This window comes from Alosa alosa, chromosome 14 (genome assembly GCF_017589495.1).
Source record: "Alosa alosa isolate M-15738 ecotype Scorff River chromosome 14, AALO_Geno_1.1, whole genome shotgun sequence".
NCBI classification, from domain to species: domain Eukaryota; kingdom Metazoa; phylum Chordata; class Actinopteri; order Clupeiformes; family Clupeidae; genus Alosa; species Alosa alosa.
The window spans coordinates 24,152,086-24,163,554 of record NC_063202.1 but is presented as its reverse complement, the minus strand read 5'-3'; the positions used below and the strand labels follow the sequence as shown (position 1 = coordinate 24,163,554).

At 43.3% G+C, this 11,469-nt stretch overlaps 1 protein-coding gene across 4 annotated transcripts in view; it reads right to left on the bottom strand.

The window, feature by feature from the left end:
• The window catches only part of si:dkey-237h12.3 (teneurin-3), a 168,716-nt gene extending 159,885 nt beyond the window's left edge, over positions 1–8,831 (bottom strand). For all 4 annotated transcript variants that reach the window (XM_048262480.1, XM_048262481.1, XM_048262482.1 and 1 more), the window contains exon 1: positions 8,262–8,831. The gene's annotated coding sequence lies outside the window, so the exon portion shown is untranslated. The remainder of the gene's footprint in view (positions 1–8,261) is intronic.
• Between the last annotated feature and the right edge of the window lie 2,638 nt (positions 8,832–11,469).

Here is an 11,469-nt window from a genome sequence, read left to right as displayed (position 1 = left end):
ATATCTTTAGGAACACTTAAAGGTACCGTTAATATTTTTTTTTTTATCTTAACATCAAAATCACATTGATGGCACACAGGGCTCCGAACCGGTTCAAGGAACGAAAACGAAAAACGAAAACGTTTGTGTATATTTTGTCTTGCTGTTGTAATGTAACCTATCCATCTGCCACTTCGGATCTTAGGCCAGCTCGTAGCGTAGGCTACTGAAACTGATTTGGAAATTGCTTGTAGCCTATGCGCGCATTAGCCTATTTTGCCTGTCCACGCCTTGTCGCTTTAAAGTCGGATTTCAAATGTTTGCGCAATATAGCCTATTCTATGTAGAAGAGTTAAACAGGAAATTTGAGATAGGCCTTGTCAACAACAGACAGGTTCGTTTATAAACAGGGTTGGAATTATAGCGCAAGCCTTTGAAGATCTCCATATGTATAAAACTTAGGCTACAACCAAGTAAGGAGTTTAGCAAGTATCCAGAAATATTTTTGATAAGAAATTATTTATAGGCATAGGTTAGGCCTATAGTAAGTCTGTAGGCTATGGGATGAATAGCCCATCTGAATGTTTTTGGATGCCGCCTTTGATTTATTATTTTTGGGCATAGCTACGATATTGGCTAAATCAAGGGGAAATAATGAGTATGTCTATTCTAAGGTAAAGTCCACAATAGGATATTGTGGACTTGATAGTCCACAATATCCTTGATAGGCCCGCCAAACACTGCCGGAACTTTAAGAACGAATGATATTTTGCGTTCCGAACCGGTTCAGGACCGATATGTTGGTGGCGGAACGCATGCAAGAACGAAAACGTTAAACATAGGCCTACCTGAACCGTTCGGAACGGAACGTTTGAAAAATAATTTAGTTTTCAAGCCCTGATGGCACATGACGTCATAACATGAAGAACATCACTTCTGCCATTGTCTGAGCTACCCTCTATAGGCGATTACCGACTTAGCCCCCCCCCCCAAAATCGAAACGGAAAAGAGATGCTATGCTACAGGAATTCAGAAATCTTTTTCTGCAGACTGCAGTCAGTACATTCCCTCTGTTATATCGGAGTTATGTTCATACTTTGTTGCAAAAGACGCATATTTACTTTGTTTACTTTTGTGCTACTCTACTTAGGGGGACCCCAAGAGCAAATCTTGTTTAGTACTGTTTTAAAAATGAAAAATATCTAACTTCAATCACCAGAGTGTTAATCATTCACACACATGCACACGCGCACGCACATAGGGATTCCAAAAACAGCACAACAGACTTTGGTGGTAAGGAACACTGTGATGGTCCTTGATATAAGTGCTGTTGAAAATGCAATTTAAAAATGCCAAAGTTGTACTCACACAAACACACACACACACACACACACACACACACACACACACATACACTTTGCATAATTGCAGCAGACAGAGGGCTTGCAGACATTCTTTGGATGCAAGATAGAAAGGGAGGCCATCACAGAGAAGAGAGTACAGGAGAGAGAACAGAGAGCTCATATATTCATTTGCTCTGTATTTTGCTTTTCCGGCTTTCATTTTACTACCTGCTTCTACATCCTCTCTCTTTCTTTCTCTCTCTCTCTCTCTCTCACACACACACACACACACACACACACACACACACACACACAACTCAAACTTTTCATACTCATCTCTCTTCAACTTCTCCTACCACTCTGGCTCTCATCCCTACTCTCCATCTCTCAGTGTTTCCCATACATTGACTTATTTGTGGCGGCCCACCACAATATCAACACATTTTCTATGTTGTACTACTTAAATGGGATGAAATTGTTTCATTGTACAGCTATGTGCACCTCTGCACAGCCTCTCCTTGTGTCTCTGTCCCTCAACAAACCTGCATGCACATTTAAAGAAAACATTTAAAGAAAATCCTGCAAGGATTGTTGTTGGCATAGAAGACGACTGGCTAAATCATGATCAAATCCGTTAGCATCATAACCACATTGCGCAATTTTTTTCAAAACTGTGAACCTCCCCCCTACCACCACAAATAGAACTCAATTCTGTGGGAAATACTGATCTGTCCCTCTGTCACTCTCTTCATCTTTCTCTCCATCTCTCTCTCCATTTCTCTTTTCATCCCTGCTCTCCATCTCTCTCCATTTCTCTTTTCATCCCCACTCTCCATCTCTCTCTTCATCCGTTTCTCCTTCTCTTCTTTCTGTTCCTCTCCATCCTTGTGCTCCCTCTCTCCCTCTGTCCTGTGGCGGGACATTGACGCAAATCTCTCCGTTTCAAAGGAAAGACAAGCAAGAGAGGAGAAGAGAGGAAGAGGAAAGAGGGAGGGAGAGAAGGAGGGAGAGATAGAGAAAGAGAGATTAGAGATGGCAGAAATAATAGAAAAGAATTACAGAGACAGAGAAAGAAAGAGAGAGAAAGAGACAGAGAGAGAGAGAGAGAGAGAGAATGAGAGGGAAATGGGCTGACAAAGAGAGAAAGAGAAGGATCAGAGATGGACAGAATAAGAGGTGATGCCAGAGAGAGGGAGGGAGAGAACAAGGGTCGGCGAGGGTTCCCAGCGCCTGGTCAGCAGCTCCACAGCCTGTGGCGAATCGAAGCCCCTTCATGCACACAGCAGGAAGCCTGGGGTCCTCGACACTCACGCCAGAGAACAGCATGATGGACTGATACAGAGGGGGGCAGAGAGAGAGAGAGAGAGAATGAGAGACGGGGGCAGAGGAAAGAAAAAATAAAGAAGAAACATGGATCCTGGAGAGAGATCCTGAGAAACATGCCAAGTGATACTGAAAGTGTTTGTGTGTGTGTGTGTGTGTGTGTGTGTATGTCTGTGTGTGTGTGTGTGTGTGTGTGTGTGTGTGTGTGTGTGTGTGTATGTCTGTGTGTGCGTGTGTGTGTGTGTGTGTGTGTGTGTGTGTGTGCGCGATGTCTGTGTGTGTGTGTGTGTGTGTGTGTGTGTGTGTGTGTGTGTGTGTGTGTGTGTGTGTGTGAGTGTGTGTGTTTTTGTTTGTGCATTTGTGTGAGTGTGAGTGTCTGTGTGTGTCTGTGTGTGTGAGAGAGAGAAAGAGAGAGCGAGAGAGTGTGTGAGAGAGAGAGTGTGTGTGTGTGAGAGAGACACAGAGAGAGAGAAAATGGGCATGGAGAATAGAATAAGGAAGGGGGGAGGAAGAGAGAGAAGGGGGGAGGAAGAGAAAAGAGAGGGATGGGATTGTGGGGAAAGTGCTCTGCCTGCAGTTTGCTATTTGGGGCCTCCCAGGCATGGCACAGGCAGCTCAGCTTGAGGGAAGGTTGTGTAAAATATATAGTGTAGATTCTTTAAAACATTAGAAACAGCTAATTAGTCACTCATACACTATTCACTATATACCAGAATTGGATTTTTACAACAACTTTCTTATGCAAAGTCCATTTTTTAAGAGATTGTGTTTATGTCCCGTGGACAGCGCCATGGTGCTGAATTATTATAAATTCCCACAATATAAAAGCAAATATAGTGTATATAGTGCAGTATGGCCTTGTCTTCCTTGCAGTCCCCTCCAAAAACACACAACCATACACTAACAATGACAGCAAAGCAAGAGGAAGTATATGTGCCATCCCATACACAGAAAGAACTAGGAAATGAACTAGAAAATGCACATCTGCATACTTTTAACAAGAGCGCACACTACATAAGAACTAGGAAATGCACATCTGCATACTTTAAACAAGAGCGCACACTACATAAGAACTAGGAAATGCACATCTGCATAAGACAGAGCAGTACATTCTCTACCATTGTATCTCCAGCACTGTGCTTACTGCTCACAACATACTCTTTGAAGAGGATCATACATTCTGTTAGGAGAATGCTTAATGTACTACTAAAGCTTCTGGAATACATTTCCAGATCGGGCTATGCGTTACTAATGTCACTGAGGCTTTCATCTCGCTGGCCTACCTCTGCAATTGCCTTTGATTTAAAGCCAAAAGCTTATTCTCTAACCACTGGCAAGCAATGGAACAGCACACAGCTGAAACATGGTATTTAGCCAAAAGCATTTGTATCATACGTTCCTTATCAAGCACACATAATCCATTCAATGAACTGTCTAGCATAGACAGGCTTTTTTTATCTGGGGGTCAAATGAAGGTGTTAAACAGATTATATGCTGTGGAAGCCCTCAGATGTTTGTTGCATTGGGTTTGTTTTTGACTGCTTCTGGCGTTTTCAATCATTTCTGCAGCCTGACAGCTCTGAGTGGAGGGTGAGTACAAATCAACATAATGCTGAGCCAGCAGAGAGACGGTCAGAAGAGCACGATGTGATCCATACGAGAGAAACAAGTTTGGTTCTGGATGCACATAACAACAAGACACAAAGGAACAGCATCTGAACTCAACATAAACTCTCAAGGTATCTTCATCCTCAACTCTCACTTATAAGACAAAAAGATGGAAACCAATTATTCTCTGATTCTGATATATCTGATTCTCAGGATTCTGTTTAATGTCATTCCTCTCTCCTGAATCCAACCGTAATCTGTGCTCAAACAATGCCGCGACTGTCAGGTAGGCTTAAACAGCCTCAGCAGACGTCACTGTTAAACCCTCATCCTGTCATGTATGAAAACCCACATTACACATTGGCTAAGGTCCTTAATTATGGTCTCTGATGCTCGGCTAACAATAAATTGTGGAGAAGCCTAGAGTGATGGTGAGCGGAGATATCTCGACACAGACTGGTCTCGGGCCCTGCACCGAACTGAGCATGCTCGATGTGAGTCTCGGTGATTATGCAAAATAAACATGCCATAAAAATAATGTGCTGAGTGTCGGTTCTGTGGCCGAGTTCTGTTTGTCAAGGTACATTAACTGTCATTAAATACGCTGTCCTTGGAGAAAACCGAGCGCAGTGGCACAACTTAGCAGTGAATTTCAAACAAGCACACACACACACACACACACATATATATATATACATATACACTCACACACACGCATACATACACACATACAGACACACCCAGGCAGTGAAGCACGAGTGCATGAGCATGCACACAAACACACATCAGCACAACAAACACACACACACACACACGCACACACACACACACACACACACACACACACACACACACACACACACACACTTCTGAGTTCCACAGAGTGGAAATCACAGTCAAAGCGCCCTGTATCAAAACAGCATATGGCGTATTCATAACAATCTGCACTTGAGCCTGTCAGGACGCTTGCTGGGCTTCTTCTCCATTTATATTCCAGCAGAATGTGTGCTCTCCTGCTAAAGACCTTTGGGCATTTGTGTGTGTGTGTGTGTGTGTGTGTGTGTGTGTGTGTGTGTGTGTGTGTGTGTGTGTGTGTATCTGTGTGTGTGCCATCTTGTGTGTATGTGTGTGTATATTTTTACATTGTGTGTGGGTGCGTGCGTGCGAGTGTGAGTGTGAGTGTGTGTGTGTGTGTGTATATGTCTATATACTGTATGTATGCATATGCATCTACATGCATTCACCACAACATTTTTAAAATGACCAAATAACCATAAAACACAACAATAAAATCAGGCCTGTATTTTTCTGCAGACATAACCCAGTTCTGACCACCAAATCCTGTAATCCCAGTACATCTGCACTAAAGGGTCAATGGGTGCTGGAACAGCAGTAAATCAGTTAATTAGTTAATTAGATGGTTAGTTAGCTAGTTACTTAGTTAGTTAGTTAGATGATTAATTGGTTGATAAGTTAGTTTGATGGTTAGTTAGTTGGTTGGTTTGGCTTCAGGCCTTTGAAGTCTGGGATTTGAGGATCCCTAGCTCTCCTCCAGTTTCTGCCTCTCTCTGCAAACAGCCTTCTCCAGGTCTACCCAATCAAGAGGCTCCTCCTTACAGCCAATCACTGCTGCCGCGTTCTCTGGCAGAACCCACTGACGGTCCCGGTTCTAAGGCTGCTCTTGATCCGAGCTCTGTATCAACCAGAATGAGCATAGACAGCTGAGAAACGCTAATCAACGCGACAAAGATGCCCTTCATCTTGCAGATTCTTCCCACATATATTTGTTTGTTAATGTTGTTTTTGTCTTCTGTTTTCTAGTTGATTTCATCTTCTTTGTATATGATTCTATACGGTTGTATATGTTTCTCATTGCTGCTGTTGCCTAGAAGTGTGTTTGGCAGCGTTTGCCTGTTCACTGGCTTTGTGTCTCTAGTGCAGCCGAGTGTGTAAATCTCTAAGAGTGGTTTCCTGTGGAGACAGCAGCAGTCGACAAGGAAATAGAAGGGGGAAACCCTACACACACACACTCACACACACACACACACACACACAAAAGACAAAGGTATATTAACCAAAGTCTGACATGATAAAAAACAGTGTCTCAGTGTAAAAAGTATACAACATGTGTCTTTGTCAATTTGTAGTGACTGACTGTCAGTGTACAATACTGATGACTGCTGTACATACTGTTAAATGTTTCCAAGTGGCAAATAATGCTACCCTTCAGGTTAACATTTTCATTTCATTTTAAAAACTTCAGTCATATGTGCCTCTGGGTGCGAAACCGTCAATACTTTCCCAATACAGGGTGGGAAGAGGATCAATTCTGGCACTTAACACAAGACAGAAACCCCACTTAACACATGACAGAAACCCGCTTATTCCGCAGCACAGTCACCCGTGCTTATTCACTCTGCGTCATGAAACGGTGTGAATGACGCGTAGCGCCTGATGTTGCTGTGTGTGAGAGTGCGCTTAATTAGAACTTGTTCAAACAACCGTTATGAGACTTTATAGTCCACTGTTAGACCATGTCTAGTCGTATCAATTACATGTCTCCAAAGATCATAATTAGGCTTAATGGGCTGAGGCGCTAGATGAGGCCTAAACATTCATTACCCGCTAAAGTGGTTTTCGCTGGACAAAGTCTGTACAAGTGACCTTGGTAACAACAGCGTGACATACTCGCCAAAACCAAGTGGTATCCACCATTGGTGATGTGACCATTTAAAATGTATGAATTCCCCGCAGTGTATTTTAGCTCTACCAGCTCTAACTTACCAGTCGGTCATTTGCCTCAAATCTGGAGTCAGGCAGTGTTTCAAATGTGTACCACAGAGACATGAATTCATCAGTCACTCTCACAGCAATTTTTTCTCCCAGTCGACTCCAGTCAATCAGCAAAACTGACAGTGAAGTCATCACATGATATTTTGTAAATACCACTTGAGGGAAAGGACGAAAATCAATAGAACGTTCAGCAAACGCCTCAGCGTGATACGGAGTACAAACATCACTCAAAAGTCCCCATGTTGCACTACTGAGGTAAGGATGCGTGTGTATTCGGTTGAAGTGAAATAATCGTTTTTCTTTGTAGCTTAAATTAAACAAATAATTACTACTAAGGTCACACATAAGTTGGACTGCATAACAGGTTAACTTCAAAGACATTACAGATTTATTTAACAATAGCACAAAATCACCAATCCAGTCACCCACCATACTGATGCGCCCACGGCCAGTGATCGGACAAAGTAGCCTATAAGATTACTCCACGACCCAGGGTGTAATTTACTAACATCAATGGACATTCGTTTCCTCTCCCATTCACGAATGATTTGAAATCCCATCGTATTATGTAATGTGAGATTATATTCCATGTCCTGTTGTCGCTATAAACTAATTGCATACGTCCTAACTGAATTAGCCTATGTGGTCATGATGTGTCCAAAATATTAAACCCGATGTCACATTACCAGACACAACAATGCATATAGAAAACGCGGTAAAAATATTGCAAACCTCACCTACATTTAAGGATGGTTTTAATGCTAAGCATATTACACTTTGTTGTTTTGTTTACTACCGCGTAACTAACCCCTACCTGAACAACCTGTTTCTTCCCTTTGGCAAGACCATGGACCAGCAAACGAGCGGTTCACTCACGAAGAGGTTCATGGGCTCTCGTCATACATACGGATTACTGCATCGACGGGCTCTTATGTAAACTTCAGCGGGCCGTCTGCACGGAAAAATTAATTGGGATGTTCTGTTATATACGCCAAGAGTCCTGCGCCACGGTGTCTGGCAGGACCTCATTCGTCACCCGTATTATATTATCATAGCACATAGCTATACAGTGAACGAGAAAGTCTAGATTTCCCAGCGTGATCGCTTATCTCATATGATATGCCAAACATCTTACATCTCTGAGCAAAATCGCATTTAAACTTTAAACTTGAATTTGAGCTCTTATTTTGCTTATGACATGTTTCAGTGCCTTACCTGGTCTGGTCTGATTTCACAATCCCATCCCCCTTGGGCCAGGCACAAACTTTCTCTTCAAATATCCAAACTTGGCGAGCACCGGGTCAATCATCAATGAATAGAGACAAAATATCCCGCTCTCACACCTTCTTGATCAACCTCTAACGTCCAGCAGATTCCAGTGTTAAACACAGCGCATCAGCCACGAACACAGGCACACACACACACATACGAAAACACACTGCGTAAACCAGCGGCGGCGTAAGTGATGTGGAAATATAGTGGTGATGAAACGCGACAGCGTCTGACACGTAGGAGTTCGGCTGGTGGCAACCACACGTGTGTGTCGGCAACGGCAGCAGCAGGAGCGCCGGATTGTACCACTCTTCCTTGGCACGCACGGCCGCGGGGATGTCAGTAAAACTCCCGTGGCGGAGCAGTGCGTGTGTGTGCGCGTGGGTGTGGAGGAGAGAGTGAGAGAGGGACTAGCGAAAGGTTGCAGAGAGACAGTTGCCGCCGGGCATAGTGGGTCGAAGAGTAGGTCTCAACCCTGGAGTGCTCTATGGATTTAGTAATTAATTCAAAATCGGTTAACGGTTTAACCATTCCTATATTCCTTTGTCGCATAAGTAGCCCACGCATAAACTAAATCACGGGTAACAGATGTAGTAAAGGCAGAAATCTAGATTCTGGGATTCATAGACAAAGAAGTTCACTGGTTGTTTTTTATTGTCTAAAACATGAGCCACGGATAACAACCTCTCTCTCTCTCTCCCCCTCTCTCTCTCTCTCTCTTTGTGTGTGTGTGTGTGTGTGTGTGTGGGGAGGGGGGGATCCGTTATGAGAGGCAAACATCTGCACTCTCTGCTAAAAGAGTACTTAGCCTACTCCCGATTGCTAGACTGCATGCTGCATGGAAAGAATCATTTGATAAGCGTGACTGACAGGTGTCAGTGAGTCGGCGTGGTCAGGTGCTAGGCTCCTTAACCTCTTCTAAACAGTAGAACAACCCGAAGCTGCCTCTCTCTCTCTTTCTCTCTCAATTCAATTCAATTCAATTCAAGGTTGCTTTATTAGCATGACTGTGTTGCCAAAGCACAATTAAACAGCATAACAATTATAACATTGACAGCATTAAGGGAAACAGTAATATGTAACATGAAAAATTGTGTGTATACCCTCACTTTCTCTCTCTCTTTCACACACACGCACACGCACACACACGTAGGCATGTGATCACACACACACACACACACACACACACACACACACACAGAGAAAGAGAGAGAGTAAGAGTGTGTGTGTGTGTGTGTGTGTGTGTGTGTGTGCGGACGAGGACAAGATAAAGAGGAGTGGAGTTGAGTTCGACGAGACTGCTAAAATCAGACCTGTCAGCGAAAGCCCGCGTTACTCAGTATGAGGCGGACAGAGCTTCTCCTGGCGGTTTGGGCTTTCGCACCCTATCCCTCGACACCCTCTCTCTCTCTCTCTCTCTCTCTGTCTCTCTCTCTCTCTATCCAAAGACCACATGCTGTGCAGAGGAGTTATCTCAGGCAACAAGACCCTCTCTGAGCGATTTGTGAGCTTTGGCGTCCTATTATCCACATCACATCAAAACCTTACCCCTCCATCAAATGTCTCGGGCATTATCAACATGAAAGGCGTTTCTTTTTCATGTCCCAATCTTTCCTTAGACGTGGTCGCTCATTCAAGGACATCGCAATGCAACATAAGAAAGAGTTTAGTTACTCATGGCCTCGAGAAATGTCGTGTTATCTTGGTGGTAGACACTCTGGGGGTTTTCTCCTTTCTTTGCCAATACATCAAGCTTTTAGACTTCAAAAGCTTGCGCAAAGCAATTATGAGTTACGCTCATTCTCATATTTGGAAAACATGTATAATTCATTAGTTATGCAGAAAATGATAATGTATCAATGGGCATGTTATCCTGCTGCCTGCACTATGTGTTGCACTTGCATTGCATGCTGTTTCATTTCTGGTTGATGAATGTGCTTATATTATCTTTCGAAACAGCTAATTGAGCTATTGAGAAACTCATTAAAGGTAAACAAACATTGTTCAGAGTGTGTTCTCGTACCTGAAACACATCAGAAACAAACGGTAGTTCTGTCAGCATATCTAGCGTAACCCACTCTATTTGCTTCGTTCCACTCCACCTGTTTCTGCTTCGAAGATGCTGTCGCTGTCGCTTGCACCCTCTACTGGCGGAAGACTACCGGTGTTTATCTGAGTGCTCTTACCAAAAGTAAGCCATCTTTCATAATTTCTAAAACCAGCGGTGGGTGTTGCAGATAGAGCCAGAGAAAGTGTTGCACCTAAGGCGGAACAAATGTGGAACCATTCTGTAACAGACAGAGGGGTTACTATAAAGTAGCATTAGCCTAATCCCCCCAGCATTTCTCCAGGAGAACAGCACAGTTCCTCTAACCCATGTAGAGATGTGGAATGTAGGCTACGTGTCTACACGTACCTTGTGTGAATGAACCATTACGCGTCGGTGTCTTGGTGAGTAGAGGGGCTCAGAGAAAAACAGAAAGGAACTCTGTCATCTGTGGAGAGATAGTGGCTTTTATTACTAACAAAGGCTGTCGGCTGCATTTTTTTTCTTTCTTTCAAGGCAGTATGTGGATTATGCTCAAGGCCAAAACATCGATCCCTTGTAGCCTTGAGCTGCTAACAGGTGAACCACTAGAATGTTAATCACCACTGGACCACCTGAAATATGCTATTAGTACATTTTGATAAATAGATAATTGCTTAAATGAGAGAAATAACAAGCATTCCCTATGGCATCTCTGCATTTTAATATAACCAAGACACTTAAAGGTGCAGCCAGTGATCATAAGCGATTTCAAGCCCATACATTTTTTGCCCTATTCAGCAATCACATCCCGAACCGCTATCTGCCCATTCCGTGACCAAAAATACCCGGTCTTTGCCGGCAGCCCAGGCACCGAAAACTGGACACAAACAAAGTGGGGGCAGCCTGTCCCTCATATACTGAAGGGAGGGTTGAGGCTACCTCTCTGGTGTGTTTCGTTTGGTTGTTTTGGACAAAGGCATCTGCTAATGAATTTAAATATAAGTATAAATATAAACAAATGTGACTTCCTGCACAATCACTGACCTCGCCTTTAAGACTTTAATATAAATGTATATTATATATACAGTCCCCTCCAGAATTATTGACACCTCTGCTAAAGTT